Genomic DNA, 19,329 nt, shown 5'->3' on the forward strand with positions numbered 1-19,329 from the left:
ATCTAGCTGAAAAGTTGCAGGCAGCAGACTTTTAAGTATAAGAGGAGGGTATAAATTACATGCTTTGGAAGAAAGATTGCAAAAAACCCCTGTGATTGCATGGAAAATTGAAAAGAGGTGGACTATTTCCAAGCAGACACATGATATGGATTCACAAGTCCTACAAGATTGTCCAGGAGTTCCTGCTTCTCCATGACACTGCGCTACCTCTAACGGATGTGTCAGAGGACTCCTGGCATCTGTGATATCTGGCACCTATTTCCAGAGCATTTGTGCTCCTGAGATTGACCTAAGGAATCCTGTCTCTTTATTCTATTTCTCTTGTATTTTATTTCTTTCCATTTCCAGTTAAACCACTACTCTACACCTTAACTCAAAGGAAAACAAAACAATTTGTCTGGGAAGTATCCTAATTTTACCTGAAAAGCACTTTATTTCCCTAGATTGCATCAATTGTGATGTGTGACACTTGCTGAGAGTCTTGAACTACTTTTCCCTAAACCTTTTGAAAGTATTTATCTCAAACAAAAGGAAAAACGGACTCTTCACATGCACTTTTGAGTCATTCCAATCATTTTATGGCAAGCTGAACATGAGCCAGCAGTGCCCTGGCAGCCAGGAGGGCCAAGCGTGTCCTGGGGGCATCAGGGACAGCATCAGCAGCCAGGCAAGGGAGGGGATTGTCCTGCTCTGCTCTGCACTGGGGCAGCCTCACCTCCAGTGCTGGGGGCACTTCTGGGTGCCACAGCATAAGAATGACATCAGATTGTTTACATGTGTCCAAAGAAGGGTGACCCAGATGGTGAAACCCCTTCAGGGCAAGACTTACGAAGACCATTTGAAGTGAGTTGGCTTGCTCAGCTTGGAGAGGAGAAGGCTGAGGGGGGACCTGGCACAGCAAGGTACACTTTCCTCCTGGGGGCAGAGAAGGGGAGGTGCTGATCACTCCCTGGTGACCAGTGCCAGCACACAAGGAAGTGCAGTGAGGCTGCACTGGAGAAGTTCAGGTTTGACATTAGGAAAAGGTTCTTTACTGAGAGCGTAGTTGGCCACTCCAACAGGCTCCCCTGACCATGGCACCAAGTATGTCAGGACTCCAAGGATTGTTTGGACAATGCTCTTGGTTATATGGTTTATTAATACTAACTAAATTTATTAAAAATTATAAATTTATACTAACTAAATCTATTAATACTAACTAAAGCAGTTCTATATGATCCTGAGAGGGGCAAAGTTGGACTCAATGATCCTTATAGGTCCCTTAAAACTTGGGATATTTTGCGATTATGTGCTCTTTCTTAGGTTCAAACTTCTCACCTTCAAACTTGCAACGGGGTTTCACATTCTCAGCTAAAATAGTGTTCTGCAACTGTGAACTCACTCCTTAAATTCTCTCATCAACTTTCTCTTCTGCACAGGAATTCCCTATATTCCTTCAAGGAAACACGAAGAAAACACATCAGAACCTTCCATTACCATTCCCTTTTTCTTCTGTTCAGACACCAAAAGCTTTGAATCTGTTTAACTTTACACTTGGTCTCACCAATGTACTCTGGACAAGGGATCACATTCTAGCTCCAAATCAGTCTTTTTCCCCTCCCCTCCTCAATCTATTCATATCTTTAGGAGTCTAACAATAAATCCTGCCCTTCATGCTTTAAATACTTCACTGAACCACATTTCTGTCCTTACAGACTTGGCAGTCTTTGCCCCTTTGACATAACAATAACCGGAACATTTTCTTAGCAGCACTAAGCTGAGTAACAACTGATTCTTTTTTGGCACTCACGGTAGGATAAAAGATGAATTTATGTTTTCCACTGCATTATGGTTATAAGAGTATATACGGACGGATAGCTCAGGAGGTCTACACTGTGGTACAAGGCCAAATATAGGAATTTGACCTTTTGAAAGAAACCACCTCTTTGACCTTTTAAAAGAAACCACCAGTATTGTAAAGGATGCAAACAGAAATCCTAGCAATTTCACTTGTCAAACAACATACCTCTTGTGGTAACCAGAAATTCAGACTGCCTTTCTTAAGTGAAATATGTCATATTCCCAGCTACAGCTAATTATCTTCTTGTGCTGGAGGAATGTTATGAAGAATAGCTTAGTCAATGTTTACAGAAAGTATTTTGAGATCTGGGCAGCTGGAAACCCAGAACTCTATTAGCTGAAACTGTTGCTGACATATCAGTAACTTAAAAGGAAAAGTCTTTTGATAAATTAACAGGAAAATTACAAAGAAAAGATTAGAAAAAAATATATTACTGGATTGTTGTAGACACTTCTTATGTCCACACTTAAGAAACTAACTTCAAAAGAGCATAGACATAAAAATGTTGCTTGAAGTCTGGAGTACCTTTTTACTATCAAGGTAATAGCCAGTTAATTAAGAAAAATACATAATGGATTACTGTACCTGGTGATAATCCACATGTAGCAGAAACAATTAGCACTAGATTGCTCTTCAATGGAACCGAAGAAATACTGAGGAATCAAAAACAGAAATAAAGAATAAAAAATATTTTACAAGGCTGAAACAAAATGAAAACTGGAATTTACTAGAAGAAAAATAATATTAATTTAAAAAAATCTCCATCACTTTAACTTGCTGTTCAAGTAAACAAATTACGGGGCACAAGTAACTGGTAATCTGTGTGACAGAAATGGAGAAAATCAGGCAGTGCAACAGTGTCAGACATTATCTGGTCCAATCCCCTTCTTCCCAGCCAGATCACTTAATGCAATTAATGCAATTCAATTAATCTCCTTTTTGATTAAACATTTCTCAATAGGCACATAAAATGTCAGTTGATATGGAAAAACAAATCTATTAATACTAACTAAAGCAGGAATAAAAACTGGTTCACGGAACTAAGACTGTAAAAAGGAAGAAGAAAAAATACAGAATTTTTGAAAAGTAAATACAGCATATTCAGAAAATCACCCAATAAATGTATGCTGCCAGAATTGTCAGTGCTTTAAGAAAAGACATAGTATAAAGAATGACTTGGCAAACTATTGATACAGAAACATACAAACAGTATTTATTGGATCAAAAAAGCTCATGACTAACCAGCACAGTGAGTAAACATTTCATGCCTTGAAGTACAGGGTTTATAATTCAGAGATATAAATGTTATTTTAGGCGTACTGGGGCCTTAGTATGTAACTCAGGCAAAGACGAAACCTCCAGGGTTCCCTCTCCCTCTCTACTTTTTGTAATGGTGCAACCTTAGCAGATCATTCTTGAGAACAAAGGAGAGAGATTTCGGGGATAGCAGCAAATTTACCTTATCTCCATCTCTTCTACGTTTGAGTTTATTTTGGCCATTAAATCTTGTAGATGCTACCCTAAGCATTCCTAATGTTTAAATGTCTGGCTTTACAAATTCTACAAATTGGTCACATTCAAACAAAGCGTTGCCTGTGAGTGGTTACTTTCTCCAGCGTTCTCTTCACTCAACAGCAAATACAAAAAGCCCACTTTGTTGCCATATCCTAAAACAGCTACTTCGCTTCCTGCCTCACTATCACTCATTTTTCCTCAAAAAGGCTAAAATTTGCCATTTCAGCTTAACAGGGTTCAGATTTCACTGACACGAGAAATGTAACTCTTCATTAGTTACTGGGTATTTTGAGTTTCACTCAAAGTTATGTAGCATAATGGGCTGTTCTTTCTACACTTCTGAAGTATGTTCTCAGCTTTTTAGTCCTGAACTGCACTTCCTAAGAGCTTCTGCAGTCAGGGGAACCTGGACATCACTTGGCTACACAGAGCAATGCCTAAACCCTACACCACTGACCACACAGCTCCAAGGTCTGCGTGACTCGTGCTATCAAGAAGAAGCCCCTGTGAAGAGATTAGGCATTAAAGAAAGGGGTGTACAGAAGCTTGCAAAGAAGAAAGGTGTTGAAGCCAGCCAGGACTGAAAAGTGTGGCTGGGAAGTACACAGGCATGTAGGACTGAAGGGCTAAAACGCAGCCCCTTCCAGAGACTCTAGATGCCCAGCCAAGGGCTGAGTGAGGCATCCAGGCCTCACCAGATGTTCCTGCAATATGCTGAGATACTTGTGGCCTCAAATACTGCTGGAATATGAGTGAATGTACAAATCATGTTCAAAATAAATATTTTGTTATTATAAAATACAGGTCTTAATTTTGTTCTTCGACAATCACCACTGAGGTATCATGTAACAGGCAAAAAGTCACTAAGATTTACATCTTAGCTGTGGCTTTTCTATTGCCCTCTGTTGCAAGCTACATATGTACTTTATATATTTTCATATTCTAAATATATTTCTATTGTGGTAATCCTCCACAATTCTGGAAAACAAATACACTTAGTGCTAGAGAGCTGTCTCTTTAACAAGGCCACAGGAGCCATGTATGTTATGGCTTTTAATATGTTATGTTATGTTTAATATTAATAGGTTATGGCTTTTCCAAACTCTAAAAGTTGCTGAAGAAGAAACATTTTTTGTTGGTTTTAGTCTTATCTTTCTTCAAACTTTCAAAATTCCTACTTTCTAAAACCTAAATCTGAAGAATAACCCTACAACAAAGAAGTTAATAGATCGGGAAAAAAAATATTTTAAAGGTCGCAAGCAAGACTCAACATTTTATTTCAGAGCCCAACACTGCTTGTAGGGAGATCTCCAATCCAGTTCCTTAACTCAATGACGATTATACATGGCATTACTGGCCTGTGTCACCCATTGAAAGAGAGACGCAAAAGAGATATTCTATGTCTCAAATTCTGATGCCTATACAACAAGGACATTTTAGAGTAGATTTTGTATTTTTCTTCCATTCTATTTTAAACATTCTATTATTCGATCCTTTTATTAGATCAACAGAAGAAGGAACACAGCTCTGGAATTCCTCCTTGGAAGTCAGTCACAATGAGGCACTGGGGAAATCTGAGCATTTAATTCATACCCCTCCACTCATCTTTCCTAACTCTGCCTGGGCTTGCATCGATGTATATATTTAAATTAAAGGTTTTATGTATAAATACAAGTTTCCGTTTCATGTTGCAAGTTCTTGTCATAGCCATCATTTACTTTCTCAAATTCTGCTGCTGATTTTCATGTACATTTACATCCACACTGCCTCTTTAGTTTAAAGTCTTTTTGATACATCTCAGGAAAAGAATAAAACAATGTATTATCCAGCCAATGAAAAATTGAGTTCAACTAAAAGACCACCAGTATCACAAACTAAGATTTCTTTACCTGTGGCTAACTAAGGAACAGAAAGCATCATTAGCAGGATATTTTTGGGGGCTTGGGTCAGAATTTACATAGGAATGGGGTGGAGAATTCCTCCAGAGTCTTTTACCTAAGGTCTCAAGTGAGAACATGTATCTTGTGCAATTGAAATCTCCAGCCAAGTACTTCTCCATTGATTTAGGCTTGTTTTTCCTTCTAAAAATATTAAATCAACAATCTTAAATCAGACTCAGGAATTCAAAGAGGCCTATTTTCAGGGGTTGGCAGGAACACCACTGATGGCAGGACTCAGCTTCCAGCCTGTAGCCAATATTAGACTGAATTTGGAATATAAATTTACTTACATATTTACATACCTATACTTATTTCATATAAGTATTTATTTCCAACTCTGTCATATTTGTTTATACAGTCCACAACATAAATACTGAATAATTGCAAAAGACAATCAAATAAACTCACTTAACACTTTCACTTAAAACAAAGGCTTCCTCTTCCCACTTCAGTATGCAGACATCATAAAGCTTCACTGAAGAGAGTCCTATATGCCTAATCAGATAATGTCTAACAGCTTCCTTATGACATAATTATACCTTGATGGTAAATTATGTCCTTAAAAACAAAGGGACTCGCAGTTTTCTTGCCTTTGTAAGGTATGTTTAATAATGTGTTTGTAAATTTAATTGCCTCAGTACAGAAGTGACTTGCAAGTTATCAAGGACTCCGAAATATCTTGAAGAACCTAAACAAAGAGATGTGGGTTTTGTTAGTTCTTCCAAACCTCAGGTTATTTCAGAAGTTTCATCATAGTGGACTAACTGGCGCTGATAGTAACTGAATAGATGTTACAAAGAATGCTTCTAGGCTTAATAACTAGATTCCCACAAAGCATGTGCATTTATACAGATGCAAATTATGTTTCTTTGTTCTTTCATGTAATGGTAAGTTTCATGTAAAGTTCAATTCATGCCTTCACCCATTATTATAAACTGGAATACTCATTTTCCATTACTGAATAATTAATTTCATGAAGCTCTTATTTACCTGTTCAGTGTTTAAGAACCTAGATGAAGGGATCAAGGGCTTCACTTGTTACAATGTGTGTCTTTGAAAAGATTATTTACAAGCATCTATTTCTGTAAGCAGTTCTGTACTGGGCACAAAGAAGAATGAAGTCAACTTTCTGGAAATAAAACCTGAACACGATTTAAGAAAAATAATATACCAAACTCAGAATGAAAACAGTGACCTACACAGATAAATAAAAAATTTTTACCAAAAAGAAACCCTAGGGTTAAAAAAAAGAAAAAAGAAAAAAAAAAAAAAAAGAGAGAAAAAAAAGGTGTCATATTTCAAGCAACTTTCAATTCAACTTGTTCCTCATAACTCTGGTGCATGTTACCTTGCCTTGCCAAAAATAATGAATCAGAACAGTGGACATCAGTTAAGATTGCCAGGGCAGCATGAATTATAGAATTGATCATTGTCAGACTGAAAACTCACAATAACGGTTATAAAGATAAAAGTAGCATTTCAGAATTTGGTCACAGATCTGTAAAAAAACCTGTAGATATGGCTTTGTGCAATTTTTAGAATGCTTTGTTTCCTTCTAAAGTAGCACTAAGTCCTCAGACCACAGGCTGATATCAGAACATTTCAGTAATTTTGTCATTTGGAACTTAAGATCAATCAATGATTTAAGTTTTTTTATGAAATATAGTTTACTTTGGTAGATTTTTCAAAGACCTAAAAAAGAAAGCAATTGTTTCCAGCAATTTCAGTTTAAGTAGCAATGTGAGAAACTGAAAGTGCTTCTCACCAGGGTGAGTATTCTTCTCCAAACTCATGAATTTTTAATAAAAATTATCACATAAAATCACACCCAAATACCAAAGCAGTTACCATGCCATGAATTTGCTGCTTCTGAGTATCAGCCTGCTAGAGAGCCCAGCAGACAGAATCTGCTACATTCAGTTTTACCTGTGAAAGCCAGTGCACAGAATACTGAGGTAGGAAGAGATTTATCCTGTGAGAGCATTTCCTACCAGTAGCAATCCATTCCTGTAACCACAGCTGAAGTGACATCCATCAGGAGAAATCACCCCAACAATTAATTGATTTACTTAAATAATTCACAGAGGAAAGCCAGTTTCAAGTAACAATACATCCTCTTTTTCTCATAAGCATACCACAGACCCACTCTTTCAGAATGCCACAGCTGCCACAATGACTACAGCAAGTATCAAGACTGGCAGGGAGAATACATGCATGCCCCTCAGCCCCCTCCTTCAAAGGGAGCTCATACTCTTGGTGACTGACTCCTAAGAATCTTTCAGCTTTTTAGGACATGGTGGGTCCTATCACATCTCTAAGAACTAGACTTGTCCATAGGGAAGTGTTCAAGGACATACCTGAATGAGCACAGATGAATTCAACTCTGACAGAGCAAGAAAGAGCTCAAATGACACTCCCTGAACTTTAGAAAAATTAAGTGAGAAGATTTAAGAGTGTAACAAAGCCTGAGGATGGAATTAAACATGTGTAGAGAAATTAACAGAGAAATAAAATATTTAACTAAGTCTAAATATTCACTATTTCCACTTAGTTCAAAGGGACAAGGATCACTGCACAGGCAGGGCAAGACAGAGGACAAGAAAAGCTTGGTAAGGTAGATATGCTGGTGAGGTGGTTGGATGTCATGTAACAAACTTTGGATTTCTTATTCACCATGAGCTGGAAAACACGCTATGGCAAAATGTTCAAAATAACCAAGGAAGATTCAAAACAGAGCAACAAAACTCACAGTTTTGTACAGCACAGTCTGTGCTGATCAACAGCTCATCTCCAGGCTGGCCCACAGATCAGTTCTTCCCACATGGGCGATGACTCAAGGATAGCATCATTCAGACAGCATGGGTGGTGTCGCTCGGCTACAGAGGCCCAGCTTCTTTTCTAGGTATCCAAAAAGTGCTCCAGGGGCATTATGGAGAACACTGAACAAACTCTGTGTTCCTTTTATGAGTCAACATTCAAGCCATTCTAAGACAGAGCTCAGGAAAGAGAAGGTAACTGCAGGTCACATCAATCTCTTGCTTATTGAGAGATCTCTGAACAGTGCAGGTAAAATACACCAGAGAGCTGCCACACAGCTGCTCCACATGGGCCAGCCAGTGCAAGTCATCTACTACTTTCCCCCTCTGATATCTTTGATTTTGGAGAAAGGAGGAAAGGAGTGGATTAGTGTTGAAAGAGCCAGAAGATTTCTCTCAACTATTAACTAGATGGATTTTTGGTTTTGGTCTACTCTAAATCCTTCATCTCTCTCCTCTTGCTCTCTGTCCCTCTCTCATGTTGTCTTCTGACCTTTCACTCTAGGGCTCTACTTTTCTATTATAAATAAGTTCAGTATTTCTCATCTTGCAAAATTCTCTGTTCTACCAGCCCAGAATTGTCATGAATCTGCCTACAATTTTCACCTCAAACTCATCAAGCCAAACACATCCACTCACTAGAAGTCTAATCATCCAGACTTTAAAATATGGATCTTTTGCACCTCAAGAAAATTCCTGAAGATTTTTTTTTGGAAAACAAATCAGAATCTTAATTCTACTCGCAGTCTTCTTTGCTCACTGCTCTGATTGAACTCCACAAATCTGTTTTTTTTGTGAGGGTTTCCATTTTAGCTCCTTACTTTCAAACTCACTCCCTCCTTCCCTCTTATCTTTTGGAAGCCTCACCCAGAAACAGCAGCTTTGCATATATGTAAATTCTTCTGACTGAGCACAATCCTCCTACTTCTTACTCCAAATGAATTTCTCTTGTCACACTGAAAAATACAGCTGGGAATAAACTGAAAATAACTGTAAACTCAAACTGACTTTAACAGAAGTGAGATTCAATGAAAGTCTGCAAAATTTTTCTTTTCTTCCCCCTGAACTTAGTATTCACTGCAGTATTATATAAAAAGGCAAGAATTTGTTTGAAGACATTATTTAAAATTTTACCCAAATCTTACTTCAAAGGTTAAAGGATAACTGAAATGAAAGACATTTAAAGGCCAAAGTAAATTTAAATAAATCCCCCCCTCAAGTGATTTAAAAAAAAAAAAAAAAAGGAAATTCTTGCCAGAAAGAAATTAGTTGAACAGCTTAAAGCTGCACAAAGAAGAAAATCAAGTTAAGAGTTCACTGATCTAATTTTTAGCGAAAGATTGCATACAGCTGAAGAACAGGTTTTTTATTGCCACATCATCACAAAAGAACACTAAGGGAAATTTGAAGTGTCTATCAGATATAACGACTTCTTCACTGAAAATTACTTTGTTTCTTTTATTTGATGCCAAAATAATAGTAAATTAAGGCAATCAGAAGGCATTTCACTACCACTGCTTACACTTGATAAGCACAAATAGCTAATGCTTTTGAAAGATAGTAGCTGTCTCCACACTAAGAACAACATCACACTAGCTTCTGATTAATCAAAACATATCAATTACTCTGCTGTTAACTGAACTGAGATATAGATGACTTCTATCTACATTACTTCATAAATATGCATTTTTAAAAATAAAGTGGCAACTGCCTCCCTTTCATAATAATTTGTGCTTATGATTAGAATGACTGCTATATTTGTTTCCATGCCATGTGTACTTAGGCAGATGTAAATTTCTGCAGAGGAACCTTTTAATATTTTCCTTTTTTTTATTTTTTTTTTGCCTTTAAAGAGAAGAAGAGCAGATACAAAAGAAAGTAGAGTTAGTGAAATGTGGTAGGCCGAAATAAAAGATTAGGAATCCCAGCACATTTCACATATTTGTGACAGATGTAGGCACTAGCATCCTGGAAATCCCAACTCCCACACATACACGTTGTGGCCATATGATGTGCTCAAGTGGTACAAATTTCACTGGAAGGATCAGGGCAGAGTTAAGCATTAGGAATGCCTTATAATGGCAAGAGACACTAACCCAAATACCCCTCACTTCCATTGCAGAATAGTGATTTTGACATTACTCATACAACTTTCCTCACTTTTAGACAGCAAAAACAAACTGGTAAGGCTATATATACATTGAACCAGCAGTTCAGTTGCTTACCAGTTAAATTCTTCAGTTGTCCTAGCTCAGAACTCATTTAACAAAATATCATTCTCTTCAAGTGCCATTTTGTTAAACACCCCAGAAAGAAATAAGCCCCCGCATGCAGCGTGAACTACTTTCCCCTCTCCACCACAGGGCAAATATAGAGTATCTACAACAGGACTAGGGCTTCCTGGGAATAGCCTGCATCTCAGTCCAATACCAACAACATGGGTAACATGAATATGTAAAATAAAAAGTTTCAAAATGGGAGATATTTTGACTTCATTTTAAAATTGAGACTTATTTCCGCCTACACACTACTTGAAATCTTTGAGTGTGGTATTTTCCCTTCTGATTCTCCAGAATGTTTCTACAGGATGCTACCAGGTCCTCTGATACCTTAATGAAATCACACAAGGGCAGAGAATACATTAGTTCAGGAATGCTGGAGTTGGACTGTTTTTTAAAAGTAAAAAGGAGAAGCATCTCTTATACAGCAAAGTGCTAACCAGCTAATTACGTGTATGTGAAACGTATGAAGAGTTCCTAACATGGAAAATTGCCAGTGCCTGCTTATGCATCATTTACCTTGAGAAGCGCACTCGATTCTCAGCCACAAACCCGCATAGTTAAGATTTCAAAGATGCTGCAACACTAAGGAATGTTCCCTCATACCGCTCTTACTGCCCTGGGTTGCTGAAGGAATGGCCTGTGAAGCACCACTGCAGTCTGTTAGACAGATGGCTGAGCGATCCTGGACAGAAAATGGGGCATTTCTAATGAAAAGCCGAAAGTTCTGTTTCCCACAATTCCTTTGCATGATTTACAGCAATCGTGGTAATTTAAAACTGGCAACCGCAGACCAGAATGCTTGACTACTATTGTTTCAGTAGCACAATCAAATTACCCCTTTTGGGCTTTTACAATTAACTTGTTAGATGCATATGTTACCACTTCCTAAATAGTAATATTATCAGATGAAGAAATTCAGCAGGGAATAGCAACAGGAAAAGTACTGAATATAATTCCTAATCTGAACCCCAGAGAGAAATCCTTTATCATAATATGCTTTTTTTGCATAAATATCATTTTAGAAACCTTTACGGTAATACGTTCTTTTCTATTCCAGTCCTAGAAAAGGAATGAAGGAAGGTCTTTAAAAATAAACATATAAAATTCCTGAACACTAAGATAATTTGCATGTACGTTTAAGTAATCCCCAAGGCTGTCAAAGGTTTAATTAAGACTCTAAGCTACAAAGAAACCAACTGCCAAAACTAACACCAGCCAGATACCTGCTTCTCTGCCAGGTTAGGATTGTGAATTATGGCAAGATCCTTTTGTAAGCATGCATGATGAACCAGCCAGAAGTGTAAAAGGTCATTCCTTTCTTGCACTCACTTTTTGGATGAGATTTCTCATCAACATTAATAAGGTAATTCCACATGACTGACATGCAGCTGCGAAACACTCAGAATATTACAATAAACATTGTTGCACTCCTGTCACTGTGGTATTACACAGAGCAAAAGGGATGCAGAATAAAGCCTTCTTTATGCATCACTTTGAGGAAAAAATTATGAATCACACAGGTAAGCAGCTTAGCAGTACTTGCTTTGTAAAATAACTGTAGAGCAAAACCCTGGGATCACTTGGCACTTTTACTAAGGAATCTGGATGTTTAATAAACCACAGATCTAAGAATTGCAGTGAAGGAAGGTGATGGCTCATACTAATCAGATTCTGTCCTCTCCAAGCAAGGGCATGGCATTGCATGGCAATAGTGGCAGACACTCTGCCACTCTGTGTTTACACACTGCCCTGCCCAGCTGTGGGTGAAAAATAGTACGAATATTGTGTGTAGCTCCTCTGCTGCTGCGCAAATCCTCTCTTCACAATCAGCTTCGTATTACTATGGTTCTGACTGTGGAGAGACAGCAACCTCTCAGAGGTATATTTCCCACTTGTTTACTGTGTTCAGGATTTCATCCAGCAATCTTGTGGCTTGCTTCTGTTAAGCCCAAGTTATATCAGGCTAAAGCATTAAGGAAACAGCCCAGAACACCACACCTTCCGTAACTGTAGCTGTAGAAATATCCTGTAGTAAAACAAAGATTTTGCAAACAGTTATCACAATTAGCTGTTCTTAAACGCAGCAACAACTTGAAAATTTGCCTTCAATTAAATAAATATGAAGACTTAAGAAAAGTTACTGTACTGCTGAGAAGATACCAGCACCCAGGTGAGTGGTACCAGCCTCTTTCAAAACCTCCCTGATGGTGGCAGCTGTGTGAGCATAAGGATCTGCTGCACTATAAGAATTAAATAGGCACTTCAAACCACCAAATGAGCAAAGAGTGCTCATTTAAAGAACATTATTGCCGTTGGAAGCATCAAGAGATACTGATTTGGATTTAACTGCAGAAGAAAACTGAAACAGTTAGGTTTACACCAGACAGTAAATATGTCGTGACCAGATCCATACTCAGTTGAAATTATTATGGAGATATAAAACATAATAGAAACCCAGTTGGCTGGGTTCAAACGAAGTTGACAGTCTTCAAATGAAGAAAAAATAACTCAAGTGAATTTCCCTTATTTTCTCTAGTTCAAATGTATAAATGCTTAAGAATTCTACATGAATGTCAAGTTTAAATAAGCCAAGTCAATATGGGCAAAGAATATTTTCACCTGTTAGAAAAAGTTGTGATGGTGATGAGAATTTCTTTTCTTAATGAAAGATGAACAGAGTCCTTACACTTTTGCTTCAAGGTCTTTTCCTGCTGTTCTCTATCTGTCATATACTTATTTTATTCTTAACTGAGAACATCAGGGATTAATGATGTCCCTAAACAGTGCTTAGCAAAAAAATAAGAGTCTGTAATATTAAAAACGTGAACAGCTCACAATGGTATGCATTATACATCTCAGACATAGCTCAAGAGCCTGACAAATAATAGACAAACATTCGTAGGCTTCTGAAGACAAAGGTTTCATGTCCACAGAATTATCAGTGTCTTCCAGAGTAACACTTGCAATTCTTGGGCTTGTTATTTCTAGCTCACATCTTGAAGAATCTCATGTGTTTGTTCTTTTTGGAGAACACGTATTTCAGATATTTTAAAAGCATATGAAAAACACGGCACAGAGGTACAAATTACTATCCTTCTGTTTGACATCAGCCATCGTTATTTTCAGGTGTATTCTCTTATTCTAGTCCCCAAAAAAATCCTGGTATTTCAATGCTATATTCATACAGGTCAGTTTATTTTATTTCTATTCCTTTACATTTAGACCCCTGCTTTGAAAGCCAATTACTTGCCAGCCGCCAGCTTTAGAAAGAAAACACAAAATGATGCAAATTAATTTGCTATTCAGCACAGCCAAGATGAATTGCTCATAAACTATGGGTCAACAGTATGAATACACTGAAAAACTTCCCCAACCTATATTTACCTTCTGTGCAACAAAAACTTTCTTACTGAAAGGCAGAGCTCTATCATCGTCTATAGAGACTGGGCTTGTGGCAAACCAAATAGTTCCAAAAAGAACTACATGAAATCTTTATTATTGCTCCACTATCCAAATTACTTATAAGCAAAATTCAGTAGCTGCACCACCTGCACTGAGGCAGAGTGCTCTGTCCTCTCTCTGGAATGCACAGGAGGACAAGTGCAGGCAGCCTGACAGCATGGGAAGATGGCATTTGCATCAGGTACCAGAGGAGGCATCAAGAGCCACTCAGCTTCCATGGAAGCAGCCTATAAGAGTTCTGCATAATATTCCATGGGATTTTGATAGATATGCTGGAAAAAAAATGGATCAGTTTCAGGTACTTTCCCACTGCAAACTCATGCTGAATATAGCTCACACTTAATGCAGCCATCTTGTTTTAAGAAGCACCTAGCAAGTTCAATATATAGAACAAATTTTGGTTTGGTTTTATTTTTGTATTTAGGTGCTCCTTATGCATATTCTAGTAGTAGTGGTACTTGATAAATACATAAATAAATATATTTTATAAATATATTTATATTTATATTAATAAAAGCAGTTAGACCTGAAAGTTCAGTTTCTGAAAATCTGGACCATTAGAGCCAAGCCTTAATGTTTTTAGTTTGGCTGCTGTGTTATTTTTAATACAAGGTGGAACCCCACGGCACTCTAGAGGAAGCTGCTTTGTATTTATAAGCTTTTGAATCCTAGTAACTCCAGGCATTACTAGACACAACTACCCAGTGACCCAGTGGTGGCCATCAAAAGCTGAGGTGATGCAAGCACTAGGTATTGGGATTTGGATACTGCACTGACTGCCAAAACCACAGGACAGCACCAAAGCATATACACACAATTCAAAGTGTCTTGATGTTAAATATGAGGTTCTGGGAAAACAGACCTTGCTAAGACTAAATTGTAACATGTAGAGATTAATTATGTTATTGAGAGAAACTTCCTAGTGTTTTGATACTATCAGAAACCAATTATACAATATAATAAGCACAAGAAAAAGAAAAGCCTTGTGTGATGTCTCTGTTGAAAAGCCATTAAAAACAGTTTTATGCGATTATGAAATTGAAACTAAACTGCTATTCCATCCTTTGAAATTAGATCTTCACCAAGTCAAGGCTTTCCTCCTGTTAAAAATCCTTGGTCGATTTGGCCTTAGCATGCATCAGGACATTCCTTCCTCCATCACAGGAATTCACCATGATTGCTTCTTTTTACTTGAAAACATTGGAAGAGTGTCCAGGTCTTCATCACCAGATTGCTGAAACAAAAATGACCTCAATATAGAAAGTCAGAAGAGGAGCAAAAGGACTAGTATCAGATGTCCTCACTTGGGCTGGGTGTCAAAATAAACACAGGAATGCTCCCAAGCACATTGCTCCTGAAAGAACAATTATGCCTTTCCCATGAAGCCTGGTTATCTCACCATAGTCCTTGGCAGATCCCTGGCTTGGGTCAAGTCCCACAGCTGAAAACAATTCTTAAGCGTGTTTTAAGAACAAAACATTTTAATAGTAAAGAGGTAGCCATTCTGCAGGTGTCAGCTCTGGGTATGCTTAAAGTACCAACGCACAGCTCCCAGGCAGCTGTTTCCACCTGCTGGGGATACCGATCTCAGAGGGATGCTGCAAGGCCATTTTTAAGGGGCTTTGGTACAACACCAGTGTTGTGGTTTGACACTGACAGGAAGTAGGTTTCTTTTTTGGGATATTCTGTGGTTACCAATAGGTGCTCAGATTTTAATATTGGCACCTGATGTAGCCACTGAGGTTCGGACCCACCTCTGAGAACACACAGGGGTTAAAACCAGAGCTGCGGCCCTGGGAGGCTCTCTTGGGACTTTGAGGGAAAGAGGTCGCATCTCCCTCCCCCGTCCAGCCGCTGCTGCTGGGCCGGGGAAGGGCAGCCATGTGGTAGGCCTGGGCCTGGACAGAGATGGGGGTGAGGAGGCCCTTGAGGATGGAAGGGTGGAGGAGCCCGAAGAGACATCGGGCAGCCAGCCCCCTCCCCAGGAGAGAGAAAGGGAGAGCCGGCGTCTGAATTTGATAGCGGCCAGCCCAGGAGGAGGAGTGCGGGGAGAAGGTGCCCGGCAGTTCCAGAGCTCCAGACAGCAGAGAGTGAGATATTTAACCCTTTTCTTGCATGACAGAAACTTTGCAAATGCTGATACTCCTGGACCTGAATGAGAAGAGAGATAAGAGATAAGATAAGAGGGAATGGGCCACGAGGGAAGTGCAGAAGACTCTTGAATGGGGGAGAGATGACGGAGTGGCCTTTTGGCTGGACTTTTCTTGTGTGGCCATAGACAGAACCATTTTTTTTCTCCTGTGACACAGAGACTGCATTTAGGGGGAGGCAGTGCCTCAGAACCAGAAGGGTTCAGAGTGGGTACCCTTCGGCCCCAAGGGGTGAAAAATTGGGGGGGACAGATGTCCCGAAGGAGAGACTGTGCCTTTTGGAGTGAGACAAGGCATCCTTGAAAGATAACCCCAGAAGCAGCTCTGGTCCGTGCACGGTGGTGAGAGCACTGGGATGGAAGGAAATGTCACGATGGCAAAGGATTTTCTGGGCAGTGCTGAGTGACATGGAAGCACACGAGGTTACAACGTGTTTCCAGGGGAAGCCTATGGTGCAAGAAGGACTCCTCTCCTCTTGATGAACTGAAGATTGAGTATTCTAAAGGGCGGTGCTGGACTGAGAGTTGGTGATTTTGGGGGAATGTATTGCATTGGGAAATTTGGTGGAGGGAGGAGGAAAATGCTTTTTGTAAGGTTTTCATTTTCCTTGTGTGTTTTTTTTTCCTTTCCTTATAGTTTAGTTATTTTCTTGTAGTTTAGTTAATAAAGTTTTCTTTATTTTTAAGTAGGAGCCTGCTTTGCTTATTCTTGGTCACATCTCACAGCAGACACAGGGAGAAGGTATTCTCATGGGGGCACTGGCATTGTGCCAGAGTCAAACCATGACAACCAGGAACGCTACAACCATGTCTTGTCACATCTTGAACTCAGTCCAAATACCCCTGTGGCTCCCCCAAAATATGTCATCCAAGGAGGCTCTCCTGCAGAAAGGATAGAAGGATGAAAGACAGGTGCTGGTGTTCAGCAAAAGCGCCTTTGGGAGTACTCCTGGCATGGCAGGATGCACAAGACAGTATTGGGTTGCCCTGTTTCACACCAGCACAATCCCATGGTGCTGTCAGGAGGGTAATCCAGTGAAGTGATGGACAACTGCCATATGAAAGAGCCAAAACAAAAAAATTTAACATCTTGAAAAGAAATGCAAATATCTCTACTATTTTTAAATACTGTCAATCACACCAGTTGTCCAGCTGCTTTCAGCAGAGGTGCAGTCTTATTAATAAAGAGAAGCTATTAACAAAGACCAAAACTGTGGAGGTTCATAAGTGGGCATGCTGGGAATGGACAGCAGAATATGCAGAATGCAAAATTCTGAGAAAATAAACTTGAAAATCCAAACCAAACCAACCAACCAACCAACCAAAAAAACCTTCCCAAAAAACCCCAAAACCCCCAGACCTTTTAGCAGTCTACAATATCCCTAAGCTCAAAACTCTTTACCATATTGTTGGATGCTCAAAAGAGCTACAAATCACTTAAAATTTTCCATTGTATTGGAAGTATTTTTATGTAAAGGAGGGGATTTTAAACTAACTAATTTATCATTAACACAAATGTATTATACACCAATGTTAGACTCTAATAACAGCTGGGAAAGAAATGCTTAATAATAGTTATTATTTGTACAGAGTAATGGTCAAATAAAAGTGTGTTGTAAATTTGTTTTGCTGGTTTTATGACTACATATGTCAGAAGAAGACACCTATACTGTATTGATGTTTATTTATGGTCTGAGTGCACCTGGAACTATTTTGTTGCACTCCTTGTGCCTTAGAACACTTAAAACTGCATCATCTCTCCACTGGTTGGAGCAATCATTTGTAAAGCACCCGCTGAGCTGTAAATTATGAACCACTATGATCCCATGTCCATTTCAGACCCAGGACTGACAGATTATACCAACTGGCTTGATAAACTTGTCACAAAAGATTCAGGGTGCAACTGCTCAGCCAAAATACACATGAGATGCACAGAGTGAATCAGGGCAAAAATTAGTCTCCAAGCACAAATCCTTAAAGGGAAACATCAAAATCAGAAATCAGTTCTCCACAAAATGCTACTAAATTTCAAGTTGTCCCAACTAAAATACACTGCTAGATTTTAGCTATTTTTCTGATTTTGTGTACTGTATTTGTCTTCCTTGTTGGTGTAAAACTGACATACATACTAAAAATTAGTTTAAAATGCAGTGAAAATCTGAGAGCAAAAACCACCCAGCAATAAAGAGAGAATAATAATTATTTATTAATTAAATCTTTATTAAAAATCAACAATTAATTCTTTTTCATGCATTCTTTTATGGACTACTGTTTTTCAGATCATTTGAAGCAAATCTTACCTCCCACTAGGCATTTCTACAACAGTTAGTGCAAGTCATAAAAAACTGTAACTAAAACACTTTTGAAGTAAAAATACATAAATGCAAAACAATACAGCTATCCCTCCCTAAAATGATCACTTTGCTACCATTAAGTAATTCAGCACTAAGAATTTAACTACTGAAATGTCTGTAAAGTGAGACAGAGAAGAGGAAAACATGATGTGAATGTCACCATTGGATGATCTATGTCAAGCATTATCCATTCTCTGATAAAGGCAATCAAATCAAAACCTGAAAGGAAACACTAAAGGTGAGAAGGATGAAAGCACAACTTCACCAGATGAAAGCACAACTCCCATCCCTTTTGCAGACAGCAGCAGAGCTGGCCATAGTCTGCACCACGGGACAAGGGTTCAAAAGTTGACGTCTGTACAGTGTGTGCAAATACAAAGCAACAGAAACCCTGAGGACAGTGAGGAGAACGCCACAAGTGAGGACCTTGTGACTAAACCTCACTTTCTGCACAGGTAAATAAATAATAATTAGTTTATAAAAACCTCATGATACAGAGAGTAGGCAAATTCTATGTCTTTATTTTGGGGCGGCCTTTCGTGAACTGGACAGAAAATTACATTTATTCAGCATCTGCTCCTGAGATCATAATCAAAACCACGACATGCTTTACAAGTAAAAAGGCAGACAAGGGTTTTGAGACTTTAATATCACTAACTTTATCAAATAAGAAAAACAATTATCAGAAAGCTGAGACCAAATTAATGTCTGGGGGTTTCTGGTGGGGTTTTTTTTTTCTTTCTTTCTTTTTTAAAACTAAACTGATTGCAGCAATCAATAAATAAGTTTCAAAGAGCTCTTTCAGTAAAGACCAGGCCTAGCCAGCAGGTATTACATTACCAGTCATTATCAATTAGGGCTCACTGGGCACAGACATTATTTACAAAGCAAGAGTTCTGGGAATCCAATCATGTGCTAAAAGAACTTCTGCGCTGCTCCAGACTGATGTTAGCAAAGCTAAGTGCTGCTTC

General features: G+C 38.7%; 1 protein-coding gene across 3 annotated transcripts in view; it reads right to left on the reverse strand.

Annotated features, from left to right (window-relative positions):
* GHR (growth hormone receptor) overlaps nucleotides 1–19,329 on the reverse strand; it is a 118,612-nt gene that overhangs the window by 79,285 nt on the left and 19,998 nt on the right. The window contains exon 1 of one of the 3 annotated variants that reach the window (XM_058044406.1): nucleotides 2,426–2,487. The exons of the other annotated variants lie outside the window; for them this stretch is intronic. The gene's annotated coding sequence lies outside the window, so the exon portion shown is untranslated. Of the gene's footprint in view, nucleotides 1–2,425; nucleotides 2,488–19,329 lie in introns of those variants that run through there. 3 annotated transcript variants of the gene reach the window in all.

This window comes from Melospiza georgiana, chromosome Z (genome assembly GCF_028018845.1).
Source record: "Melospiza georgiana isolate bMelGeo1 chromosome Z, bMelGeo1.pri, whole genome shotgun sequence".
NCBI classification, from domain to species: Eukaryota; Metazoa; Chordata; class Aves; order Passeriformes; family Passerellidae; genus Melospiza; species Melospiza georgiana.